Source organism: Anas acuta, chromosome 1, assembly GCF_963932015.1.
Source record: "Anas acuta chromosome 1, bAnaAcu1.1, whole genome shotgun sequence".
In the NCBI taxonomy this organism is placed as follows: Eukaryota; Metazoa; Chordata; class Aves; order Anseriformes; family Anatidae; genus Anas; species Anas acuta.
Genome location: NC_088979.1, coordinates 149,673,709 through 149,686,795, shown reverse-complemented (window position 1 = coordinate 149,686,795; position 13,087 = coordinate 149,673,709). Strand labels below are relative to the sequence as shown.

Sequence of the window (13,087 nt, the reverse complement as noted above, 5' to 3'; positions counted from 1 at the left end):
GTCAATTTAAAAGAGCCTTTTATCCTTATTGCTCAAGGGTAGAGTCAGATAATCATAAGTGATTGAGTTAAAGTGTGCCAAGAAGTTATCGTCTCTTCAGAAGAAGGCTACTGTTCTGTCTGTTGGAAACTAACCACTTGCCTCAGCTGGAATTTAGCTCCTCACACCATTGCACCCCTCAAGACTTTGCAGGTGTTCTAAGTTCACTGTATTGCAATTGAAAAGGAAAAGTGATGGTTCTTCCACCATTGAATCCCTGCCTTCACTTTGAAGCAACATCAAAAAAGAGCAGGAGAAAGGGTTTCAGTCCAGAAAGTCTGGAGGGCAGCAGTAGGAAGAGGAACACTCTCAAAAAAAAAAAAAAAAAAAAAAAAAGAGTGTATATACACATGTATGTATCTCAAATTCTCTGTCAGTATAGATTACAATGAACTTCCAACCGTTTGGATTCATAGAGAATTTGATACTGAAGTCTTCAACATGGTACACATAAAGTACATAGATAGGATGAAGCAAAGAAAAATGTGCAAAACCCAAAGTGTATGTGCACATTCTGTGGCTCTTTTCTTTCCTGAAAACATTCAGTTCCTTTTCAGATGGATTATAATGCTTATGTCCTTGAAATACATCTGAAAATATCATTGCATAACTTCTGCAGAGAGGAAGAAACCCAAAAGGTAGAAGAATACTGTGGTTAGAGAGCCATCATGGTGCCGAGTAAGGGAGGGATTTTAACAACCTGATGAAAACTGTTAAAACTACTTAAGAAGAATCCCATCTCAAGTGAGATAGATGATGTTTTTCACATGTTCAGTTGGAAGGGTGAACTGGTCTCTTCTGAAAATTTCAAAATAATACATTTTTAAATAGATCTGCTAATTTTTCCTATTTTTAGACTCAAATTTGCTTTCTATTCCAAAAGGAAAGATCATCTTGACCTCGTAAATAAAACATTTTAATTGAAAAGAAGCTGACATAATGCCAAAGAAAAATACCAGAGAAGTTAGCCCTGATCTACAAAAAAGTTCATTTTAATGAATCAGCATCTACTGACAACAACTTTTCAGCTCCAGACCTGGTCCTTTAATGTAGTTTCTTGAAAGTCAATACAGCATGTCATATCCAGCTAGCTGGATGTATTTGGCTGATGGCTAACTGTGCGCTCCTGTGATAAGTCACATAAAAATGGCTTGTGCAACCTGTCACACAGCTGGACATGTATCCAAAATATGAGAGGAGATATGAGTTTGGTCACCTAAAGAGTTCAGAAGTGGCTATATGACGGAAAAAAAAATGGAACAAAATAGTTCTACAGACCTCTGTTGCCAGCTGGGGGGCACCTCTGCTTAAAGTTTTCAAACAGCACATTTGCAAATTGAGAAACTGTAACCCTGCAAATATACATATACATGTATGCATCCATGTGGATGTATATGAATGGATTGGGCAGTCTCTGGATTTGTCACTGTTAGTACAGTCTCTACAAGAATAATGAAACTACCTCCATTTTTTCTCTAATATACCTGAAGAAAAGAAACAACAGCATTCCCACCCCAGGTTAGGAGACACCAGAACACGTTTCTCCCAGCCTTTAAAGAAGAACCTGCAAACCCTGAGGAATTTCTCAGAGGATGTGATCTCCCCTACGCTCAGTGGCTTTGTCAGAGCAATTTTTCATTGCTATATTATTATGCATGGAAGTGCACACTCAAGCCATTTCTGTTGATTCAGAATAGTGTTTACTGAAATATGCTCTGCAGTTTACCGTTCCTTATGGAAGATAATATTGTATATACAAGAGCAAATTGAATATATGCAGTGCAGTAATTGTCATCATGCCCAACAAGTTGATGTGTATGAATATTCAAGATAGATAAGGTTTCTCTAAGGATTACCCCTCAGCATATTCATAAATTTAATTTCTTATTGTTACTTAAAATTTCTTCTAGCATATTACTCATAAAAGAAAAAAAATCTGTGAATACTTTCTTTGAGAAAACTTTGTACGTGTTTCTTACCGTATCCACCCTTGGGGTCTTTGGAAAGCAGTTTTATTTTTCCTCCATACAGTAATGGTTCAGCCACTGAAAAGCAATCCAAGGACGAGATTCTAGGAAGGAGTTTGGGAGTGATGCTGACAATGCAAACTCACACCCTTCATGCACTTTTAATAGCTTGATGTAATTATTCAATATTTGATAACACAGTTATATGCTAAAAACCTGAACCAGTTATCAAATATTGTTGGGAAAGAGTTTTAGCCACAATTTAAATGGTGACATGAAGGAATACCTATGAGAAAGAAAAGGTTTAGGAAAACGTGAGAAGGTGACAGGATGTTGCCTTCAGTGATTCATATGGGATACTAATATAGCATGGCAAGAAACAGAGACTGGAAAAAGGCATAATGAAAAAACATAAGCAAACTTGTCAAAGCAAGGGTCAAGTTTCAGACCTGGTGTGAGAGCACTTGCTATGCATGCACACATACAGATCCCCCTGACCCAGCATCACTTGCTACCTCACTATACTTCCTCAGTGCTCCTCACACTTCTTTAGCACACCACCTCTGCTGATCTTCAATGGTCTCCTTCATGCAGTTCCTAAGTCTCTGGCTTTTCATCTTGCCAGAATCTCAGCGCTGTTGGGATTAGCCTGCCTGAGCCCCAATTCCACTTGGGTTGTGTGCCAGGGAGTTTGCTCTATGAACAAGTATTTAATACAGACTGACATCTATTAAATAAATTTATTTTATTATATTTTATTTTACATTTTTTATTAACGGAAAGCCAGCTGATTACAGCACTGTAAAGTCAGTCATTTAGCAACCCAAAACTGCCAAAATTGTCAAAAACAATACAATATGCCATGTTTTCAACCTTTTTATTTGGAGAGAATGGGAGAAAATCAAACTGCAGATAAAAGACATTAGTCATGTTGTCTGATGGGCCATTTGGAAGCATTTGTAGGAACCTGTATGAACTGGAAAAGCACCAGGGAAGCACCACTTGCTCAATTTTCAGGAGTTCCTTTGTCCCTAGGGTTTTGTCTCCACTGATCCTCACTGTCCTTGCACCACTGCTTTTTTATCAGGAGGTCCAGCTTGAGCCTGTTAAAACAGCAAGCAAGCTTCTCTCTCCAGCCCCCCCTTCCTTTCCTGATTCAAACAAATCTACTTTCATGTTCCCTCTGGTTCTGGCTACTGGCTTTGAAGCCTCCTTCTTCTCTTCCCCCCTCCCTTCTCCCTCCTCCTGAGTATTCCTGACAAGAAAAGCAGAGAAGCAGGATTTTGCGGTAAACAGCAAGAGGATTTTGTGGCACTAATCAGCACTTGCAAATTAAGATTAACAAAAGTGCAAACAAGCCTATGTGATAACTCCACAGCCTGACCTAATCTTAATGAAATCTACAAGATATATTTATATAAATAATAATGCTTTTTTTTGTTGTTGTTGCTTTTTTTGTTTTCAACATGGTATAATTTGCACATGTAGATTACAAGTGACACACACAATTGTTTTGCCTTCATAAGTTCCCCAACTTTAAAGAGCTTACTGACAGCTCCCTGCAAAGTGAAGACATGCAGCTGACAGAGCTGTCTCAACTTTATTCAGCTCCAGCAGGAGGGCTCTCGCTTTTCTTTTAAAAATACATTCCATTTAATTCCTCACTTCCCTGCGGGCATCAGGCAATTCTGAATGCCAAGAGGATGGGATCTCTGAAAGCTGGCCTGGTAGCATGCCTTAGAGTAAGGACAGAGACAGATAATTTTGTTTGAAGGGCTTGGGGTTTCTGCATTGGCAAGTGTGACTTAGGCTCACCATTTTACGAGTAACACTAACTAAGGCTGACCACTGTGCACGTGAAAATGTATATTTAACTTAATAACAATCAGGATTACCACAAAACTGCCATTCTCCATGTTATGGCTTCCAGGACTAGAGAGGTTATGTTGCTCTAGCTGAAAATTAAGATGAAGCCCCGTTCTGGAGAGTTCTCATAATCCCAGTACTGGGTAAAACTGGTGCAAAACCATCAGGCACAGGCAAATGTGGGATGGAAAGCATAACCTCTTCCTGTTTAAAATACCTGCACATCAACAGTCACTTGAAGTTGTCTATTTGTCTAAAACATGTATTACCAGCATCCTTTGGGAGATGTTTAAAAATTGTTTCTGTGTAAATCTACATCATTCATATTAATGAAGAAAGCCAGAAAAAGAAGCCACCATCAACTGTGCTCGGAGAGGAACAAGCTAATAAAGATACACCAACCTGATGAGCCACCAATCTGATGTGTATCTGATGTGTTCTGAAGATCTGTACCTCTGAACAGCCTTAGAGGAAATGATGTTGAACTTCTGCAGACAGGACAATCCTTTCTAAAAGTTATTGTGTTCAAGTACTTACAAATATGCTAGGAAGTGGAAGAAACAAACAGGTCTTGTTAAGAGGAAAAGGAAAAAGAAAAAGGAAAAGGAAAAGGAAAAGGAAAAGGAAAAGGAAAAGGAAAAGGAAAAGGAAAAGGAAAAGGAAAAGGAAAAGGAAAAGGAAAAGGAAAAGGAAAAGGAAAAGGAAAAGGAAAAGGAAAAGGAAAAGGAAAAGAAGAAAAGGAAAAAGAGAATGAAAAAGAAAAAGAATGAGAATGAAAAAGAAAAAAAAAAAAGAAGGCTCTTACTCCTTCCATTCACATATCACAATTGACAGGTACCAGCAAATTAAGTAGGAAAGAGACTGAGAAGTACATAAGGCCATTATAACCTTCTCCAGCAGTTCCTTTTGGCTGCTGACACCTTAATATCTTATGAACTAGCAAATGGAGGTCAAGGGGAAGGAGAGGGTTGTAAGAATACCATGGAAGACAATAATTTCACTGCAGACATTTCAGTAGCTTGCCTGCTGTTCTGCCTGCTCATACGTGGCAGACTTCTTCTAATTTGGTTTGACAATAAACTTTGAAAACTGTCAAGTGCTGACATATCTCTGCGTATCTGCATTCATGTTTGCTTATTGTAACCCGTCAGACAACTTTCCATCCCACAGGTTAAGAGGAAAAGAAGTAGTACTGGATAGTTTTCCAGCAGGTATTGCCCTTGCATCATTTATGATGGGCCTTCATGGCAAATTAAATTTTGAAGAGTCACAAGACATTTACCACTGCATTTGCCCATCTTTCATGAACAGGTACTGCTTATAGCTGTGGGCTGTCCATCTGTTTCTCTGGAGATCTGCCTGCCATATATTTTTGCCATATCTACATCTGGAATATTCATGCTTGCCAATTTTGTGCATTCATTTATACATTTCTATTCTCTCTGCCTATCCTTGTGTATGTGTGTTTATGTAAGGACAGAGCAGCATGTTGCTATCTGTCTTCATACATAAACAAAAACAACTCAGTTACTGAAGATTAAACATTCCAGCATGCATGAAACCTCAGAAAACTCAGTCACACATTAAGCAGACCAACACATTCAGACACTCATTGCAGAGACCAACTACCGCTCTCAGAAGGAGCTAGGCTTCCAGGTGGGATTGTGTGGGATTTGATTACCACAAGGACCTGCTGCAGAATATCTGGGTCTTGCTCTGGAGACACCAGGAACCTTATAGTCTGTGTCAGTGGAAAGAAATGAGAGCACCTGTCTGTGCTGCTCCACGTGAAGGTGCAAGCAAAAGAAGCAGTTAGATAGGGCTATTCCAGTATGCAGGTTGAGGAGGACACACTTGGGTTCAGATCTTTAGCGAAGGGTACTTCATATAATCTTCCTGTGGGAATGACAAAGCAAGAAAAGTGCTAATTTTTGTACTGACATGAATCCAAGGTCAGTGATAAAACTTTTTGTTAACAGCAGGAACAAAAACAAAACAACTCACTGGCAAGGACTTAACTGGTTACCAGCAGCATGAAGGGGCTCTCTCTTCACCAGCTCTGCTGAGTATTAGCATTTCATGTTTATTTGTAGTGATGGCTTTAGTCATGTGCTGGCTATTTCCAGACGTGATAGAGTTCAAGCTTCTGCCTGGAGGCAGACAGTACAAAATATAGGGAAAGGGGAAATCTGAGACCTTTATTTAAATATATCTCTTAGCAGAAGATGACTTTTATGAGGGGCACTAGAAAAGATGATGCCATGGTCCTTTGGAAGAGATAAAAGAGGTTGTTTGGCTGCATCAGCCTCCTTGAAGGATAGTACAGAAAGAAGCAAATCAGATGATAGCTGAAGAAAAAGGAGGAACCATGAGCATCCATCTTGGGTTTTGGTTGCATCCTGAGACAGTTTATCTGAAGCTATTTAGACCTACTGAAGGTATCTTTTACTCGTCTGCTTCCTCAGACACCACAGTTCTCAAACTACATATCTGTGATCCTCTAACCGAATATAGATAAGGCCCCTGTACATGCAATTTAAGACTTGTTTATTCACCTAAAAATAGGCCAAACATCAGAGACTACAGATTGAGAGTTACCATGCAAATACATAGCATATATAATATTCACCATCACTAGTTTGTAGAAACATATGTTAGCACCCCTCCATCCCCCCCAACAACTCTGCAGAGTAAAAAGAAAACATTTAATTCTTGCTTCCAAGAAATGGAAGGTAGATTTAGAAGACATTGTAAGCAGCTATTTCAATGCAAACCCAGAAATCTGTTACAGGAAAATTGCAAGTTACTGCCTAGGGCTCAAGAGTCTGAGATGTCAGTCTCCAGAAATAAAAACTCACTCTTGAAAATTCAGGCTTCTCTGTGTAACATACACAGTGAGATTTTAGCTAAGATTACCAACATATTTTTAAACTTATTGTATAACAGAAATTATCATTTGCCTTGTAAAAGGAATTTGCACTATTTTACTACCAGGTCAGTTCTCACTGGTTTACTTCTATGGATGCTGTTTTGTATCATTTGACACTAAATGGAATAAAAATATGTAATGACAATGTAAAATTAGTGACTAACTGTTCCAAGTAGCACTTACTGCCAATTTCTTCACACAGGGTTGGCTGGCTTTTTATTTAACAATTGGTGTGTAATTTGAGGCTTTGAAAACAAGCCTGCACACCAGCACCTTCACAGAAACACTAAGTGGGACAGAAAAGAACAATAATCTACCTTTCTTTCACTGAACAGAAAAAATAAATAAATAAATAAATAAATCACCAAACAAACAAACAAATAAAAAACTCCAGTTTCCCAATTCGGTTCATTTACTATTTACTGGTAGGTTTTTCAACATCTCCAAATTTCTGGATAGAAGCTTAAAAATTAGTAAGAGATGTTTGATAGTGTTTTGTTTTAGGCTCATAACTCTAGCAAAATGAAAGGCTTTGGAAAACTTCTTTGTGTCTTCTGTCTCTTCTTCATTTAGCTCAAGTTGAAGAGACTTGTTTGCATTCTACACAAGGATTTCTTGTAAAAGTGCAAAGGGGTAAAAATCCTCATGTTTTTCTTTAGGGAAAAAATGGCAAAGGATGAAGTAGTTTGACACAAAACCAAACAATATGATTACTAATACTATTTTTGCCAAGTCTCCTCAGAGTTTTTTGGGGTCTCTGATGTTTTGTTTCTGTACAGCAAGTTGTATGACATCTCTTAGAATGTCTTCATCTCTTACCTAGTGTCTCTAGCTGTGGAAGTGTGGGAACTCTACTTCTACAGACCTCTTTTATGAATAAAATGATGACATAAGAAAACTATTACAGCATGAAATATCATCGCAGACTTCCCAAACAAAATACAAGAGAAGCCAGGTTTAAAGGTACTTCATAGACACATCCAGAAGCAAAAGCAGGCAGTCTTATTGGAGCTCCCCTTTTTCTGTTGGAAATACTTTTTGAGAAACAATTTCTGACCATCAGTTTCAGCCATTAAAATAAGTCATCCCCCTCATACACAGAGATCTATTCGTATTTATATTGAAGAAAGAACAATTTGAAATGTTAATGAGCTGTGATACATGCAACAAGCTTGCATTTACTTTTGTAGGAGGTTATAAAGGATAGAACTAAGGAGACAAAAGCATTATTCTCTAGGGAACCCTAGGTTTATGTTTCCATATTATTTCTCTTTGATTGACTGTTTTATTTTTTTAATGAGTAGGGAGTTAATAAATTTTGCTTTAACACTCTCCTCAGCCCCAGATATATTTAACATGCTTGTTATTATAACATTCACTGTTCAAACTTTCAACATGCATTTACAAAATTAAGCAAATATTATTTCCTGTTAGAATGTACTTATTTTTAATAAACATTGTACAGAATTCACATGTACAGTCTGCAGCATAAATCTCTGTCATTATCTGACATCTAGTTTTCAGATTTTATTGTGTTCTCTTTCTTGCTAAAGCTGCAATCACTTGTTATCACAGCTATGCTGTTTGCTTTGTGCAGTGAGTTCTTTAACCCTGGATGGCATCCAGAGCAATGTGGTGATGGTAGAATTAACATCACAGGGAAAAACTCCTTTCTTTCCCTCCTAAATATTTCTCGAGTACTCCCACAATATTATGAAACTAGAAAGTCAAGAAGAATAAATGATAAAATGACTTTTTGGCTCAGGGCACTGTGGTTTATGGACCTAAGAGCGGGGTCACAGAGAGAAACTCCAAGCACCCTCTTTATACATGGATGAATGTGTGTTGTTTGTGTGGGGTGGTGATAGCAGTAAGAATAGTGCCAATGTAGTAAGATTTGATGACAGTCATCTTTTACTAAAAGAACAGCTGGCTTCAAGGAGACTAGGGCTCCCTCTCCAACCGTAATATAGATTGCTGCTGTCCATTCTTTTATGTCAAGACTTCAGAAGTCTATAATATCAGTGACAATAAGCTATCTCAGATCCCATCAGGCTGCTCTGCTGTTTCCACTTTTCCAGGAGATAGTTTCCAAGTTCACCAACTCTCTCCTTTTATGCAGAGTGGGAAGGATGCGGACCTCTTGAATAAATCATATTTGAAGTTTCTAGGCCAAACCATTCATGAGTTATTGCATGACAGAAGATCAAGAATCATTTCAAATTGTCCCAAATATGATTTACACAAGATTTTTCAAATCTTGTATTTTATTATCTGCTACTCTGCTTTTCTTATAGTGTACCCACAAATAAATTATCCCTCTTCTGCAGACTGCTTAAGTGACAAAATTTTTAGAACATGAAATGAGTGAGACAAACTCAGATATTTCTCAGATATTCTGCCAGTGAGTGCTATGGAGCTGTCTTCATCTTTTATCTAATTAACTGACTTTTACTTTTAAATCAAACCAGCTGAGAATAAATAAGGTTTGGACACAATCTTAATTATGCAGAGGCTACTTCTTTCCACTAATCAAAATCTTGACTGAAGCCGAAGTATTTGGAATAGATCATCATAATCTGAAGCAGTGAGTTGTCACAGGTGGGATGTTAAATTGTCCTTCCTTCATTACATTTAATGAAAATGTGTATACCAAGGAAATTGCTTTGAACAGCAATGAACAATTAAGAGAACCAAACGTATGCAGGGAAGTGGGGTAGGGGGGTGGAATAGTGCTCCTACTGAATGCATTGGATGTGTTTAGGCAGGCTTCCCATTTCAAAGAAAAATTCCTCTGATGCCTCACTTTCTAGACTGTAACCCCAGAGCAAAAGCAACTCTACTGAGCTATGAACCCCTAGGGAGATAGGGATAAGAAAGACATTCCCAAGAGAAAAATAGGAGGAACATGGGGAAAGAGATGCATGCAGCATTCTGCAGGAATAAGAATCAGAGGAGAGGGGCTATCAAAATGTGATGAGAAAGATGGAGGGAAAACAATGACAGAGAGTCATAGGATGACTGCAATTTCAGCTGCTTGGATTGGGAAATTCTTTCTTTATTCTTTTTCTCATGAAAATGTGATGATTATAGTCAGCCTGACTATGTGACTTTGAATCCCTTCCCCCAATGACTGTTGAACCTACTGCCTGATTTCAATCCAACTTAACAGAAAGGAAAAACATATAGAAAGTAATTAAGCTAGTTTTTAACGCAAATAGCTGATTAGAGAGAAGAGACTTTGAGAACCATAGTTGTGAGAAGAACCGCAATAGGAGCCAACGTTTCATTAGAGACTAGAGAATCCACATAGAATACATCCTGGATCAATTTCCCAAACACAAGGATGGCTTCAGTCAGAAGTTACTTTTCCTAAGACTTTGCAGTTGAGCACAATACACAAATCCATGGATATCTGGGCTTAACTGGTTCTGGAGTTCATTTGTTCTTTGTAATCATCGATGAAAGCTCATGTAGCCTCACTGTTGTTTTGAAAATTATATTGACAGAAGGGTTATATTTTTCATTGTTGCAGGCTCAGCAATTAGTATGTAGCCCAGGAATTCTTTGTCAGCCACAGAAATTACTTCCTTATTTTTCGAATGTGATGACTACTTCTGGCAACACACAAAGTCCAACATATTTGAATTTAGGACAGCCGAAGCAAATGTCTACTGAGAAGTATAAAGACTTTGGATATTAAAATAACCCTTGAAGTAACGTACTCATAGATGGCTTGATATAAATAACATGTAGCTTTACACAACTTTATACAGCTTTACAAATTCAGCTCTATTTATTCTTATATACATACACTCCCTGTTAATTCCAACTAAGATGCATTACACATATTTACAATTAAGTTTCTGAATTCTAGTAAACAGGTACCTGATTATAATATGACACAGACCTTGCACTAGTTTGCTGTATGTTGTTAGAAGAGATTTGAGGACTCTGGGTGAGCTTCTCAGGTAGTGAAAACCACTGATTCTCTGTTGATTTTCACTAATGATGCCAATCAACATTAGCTGAAAAACTACCTCTTTTTGATATTTCTCCTTGTGCAGATCAGGGATTTCATTATCCCTCATTGTAGCTCCCTAGTATGGAAACATCCTTTTAAATAATATTCCCTTCATACAAAACAAGAAGAAACCCACACACCCACGAGCTGCATTTCTTTTCCTCTGCCTTCTGTTCCATTTTACTTTTCCAAAAGCAAATAAACTATCAAACCCCATACAGAGTTAGAGCATTCTGCAAAGAAAACACTGCTACAAGCATACTGTACAATTGCTAGATAATTCATATAAACTTTCAAGGCCACAAAAGTATATTGGTCCTTTAGCTACAAAAAAACATAGTTCATCATCCTCTCTTTCCTCAATTTACAATGCCCTTAATCCATTTTTCTACCCTCTATAGGTTTCAAAATATGCTTGTAATTACTATTCAAGTCCTTTTCCTATTTCTGGTATACTGTGTCTACACAAAGACATAAGGGAGTTAGATGCATGACTCTATTAGGCTGCTTCAAAACATCAACTAGTAGCACTAACAGATTATTTATTATGCTGTATGTACATTCATCCCATACAAGTTCATAAACCACATTGTTAAACACAAACTTCCACACACAAACTCTCTCTAGATTATATAATCTACACATTTCATGTCTTCAAATGGATTGATCACTCCAGTGCTAATAGCTAAATTGTTCTTCTGCTTCAACACACAGTTTTAGTACAAGATTTTACTGACCTCTGGCATAATCAAGAGAAGCCTGGGATTACAATCTTTTCAAAGACCTTTACAGCATATTTGAGAAGACTGTATTTACATCTGCAATGTAAGTTCAACGGTGTATTTCTCTCAGAGCCAAACAAAGAGAAAGAAGCTTATAAAGGACACATAAATTAAGAAAATCTAGTGGTGAATAATGGAGGATTAAGTAATGATGGTGAATATGCTGGCACACTAATTATTCATCTTCAGCCTTTCCAACTTTTTTGAGCTATAGAACTTTTGTAAGCTAGGTAGAATAATGGTTTTCTGATCATTAGCTGGACTGTAGCAAAAAGCATTTCAGCCATAACTCTCTTCTAACAAAGCTTTTTGTTTGGGAATAATGCAAATTATCCTCATTACAATCAGATGGGATGGTTGTTAATACCTATGCATAATTACAAGCTATTTTCCTTAAATATAGTTTATGCATGAACTTCCCAAGGAGATCTATCTATTGGAGTAAGACTGAGTCATTTTAATCTGGAGGGACACACTGAAGGTTACACAAGTCACCGTTTAAAATGAGGGTAGTTTTAAAGATGAAACAACTCAAACCTTACATCTAGTAAGAATTATGGTTCCAATCCAGGTATGTGCTAAGAGTGCTTTGCTAAATTCAAGTGCATGAATGGTTCCAAGGACAAACAAGCCTAAATGAATTTCAAGACCATGAATGCTCAGCACCTAGCAGGAATTATGTCCCTTCACTGCAGTATCAAAGGGCTTCCTATGCAAATGAGTTTGCATCAAGAAGTGTCTGATGGAGGCATTTTCTTCTTACTTTGCAGATAAGCCTCCTTTGCCTTAGAATAAATCACTTTTAGGACTAACATTGAAGAATAAGATATTATTGTTGAGAGATTAAACATAAGCACTTTGATCTGACCTTGGTTAAAATATTCCTGTGCCGTGTTTCATATCCTCTCTCATTCCAGAAAAGCCAGTGACACTAAGGTATTTTCAAGTAGCTGTCAATAACTTGCTACCCCTGTTCTGTATTCAGGTAAGGACTAGGACAAGAATTTGTACATTTTGATTCTCCCTTTTGGCTATGACCTGTTACTGTGATTTCTGAGCAGTAAGGAACAGTAGAGTCTTACCTGGAGCCCAAGAAATGCCAAGGTCCAAGGAGAAGATCTATACCTAAACAGATATATCAACTTCAGTGATGTTTTGAGACTCAAGACAGCAGGGAAGAAAGCTTTTGGAGTGAAATTGGACATACAATTGTAATACAAAACAACAAATCCCTTAGCACAGCAATATGGAGAGAGAAACTTTTAAGGAGAATGCATGTACCGGTCAGAAAGTAAGCAGTGACAACAGACAAGGCTAGAGAGATTACAGTTGCCCCTACAACCAGTCTTAAATACTGCAATCAACATTTCTCAACCATACTACCGAGTCCTTTCACAATCTAGACTAAAAAGATGAGTGCATTTTCCATTGTTTTTGCATTTGTTTTGTTATGGCTGTTTTTTTTTTTTTTTTTCTTCTT

At 37.6% G+C, this 13,087-nt stretch overlaps 1 long non-coding RNA gene across 1 annotated transcript in view; it reads right to left on the bottom strand.

Moving 5' to 3' along the window:
* LOC137850261 (uncharacterized) overlaps positions 1-12,823 on the bottom strand; it is a 70,242-nt gene extending 57,419 nt beyond the window's left edge. Inside the window, exon 1 of the long non-coding RNA XR_011092410.1 lies at positions 12,690-12,823. This is a non-coding gene — a long non-coding RNA (uncharacterized lncRNA). The remainder of the gene's footprint in view (positions 1-12,689) is intronic.
* Between the last annotated feature and the right edge of the window lie 264 nt (positions 12,824-13,087).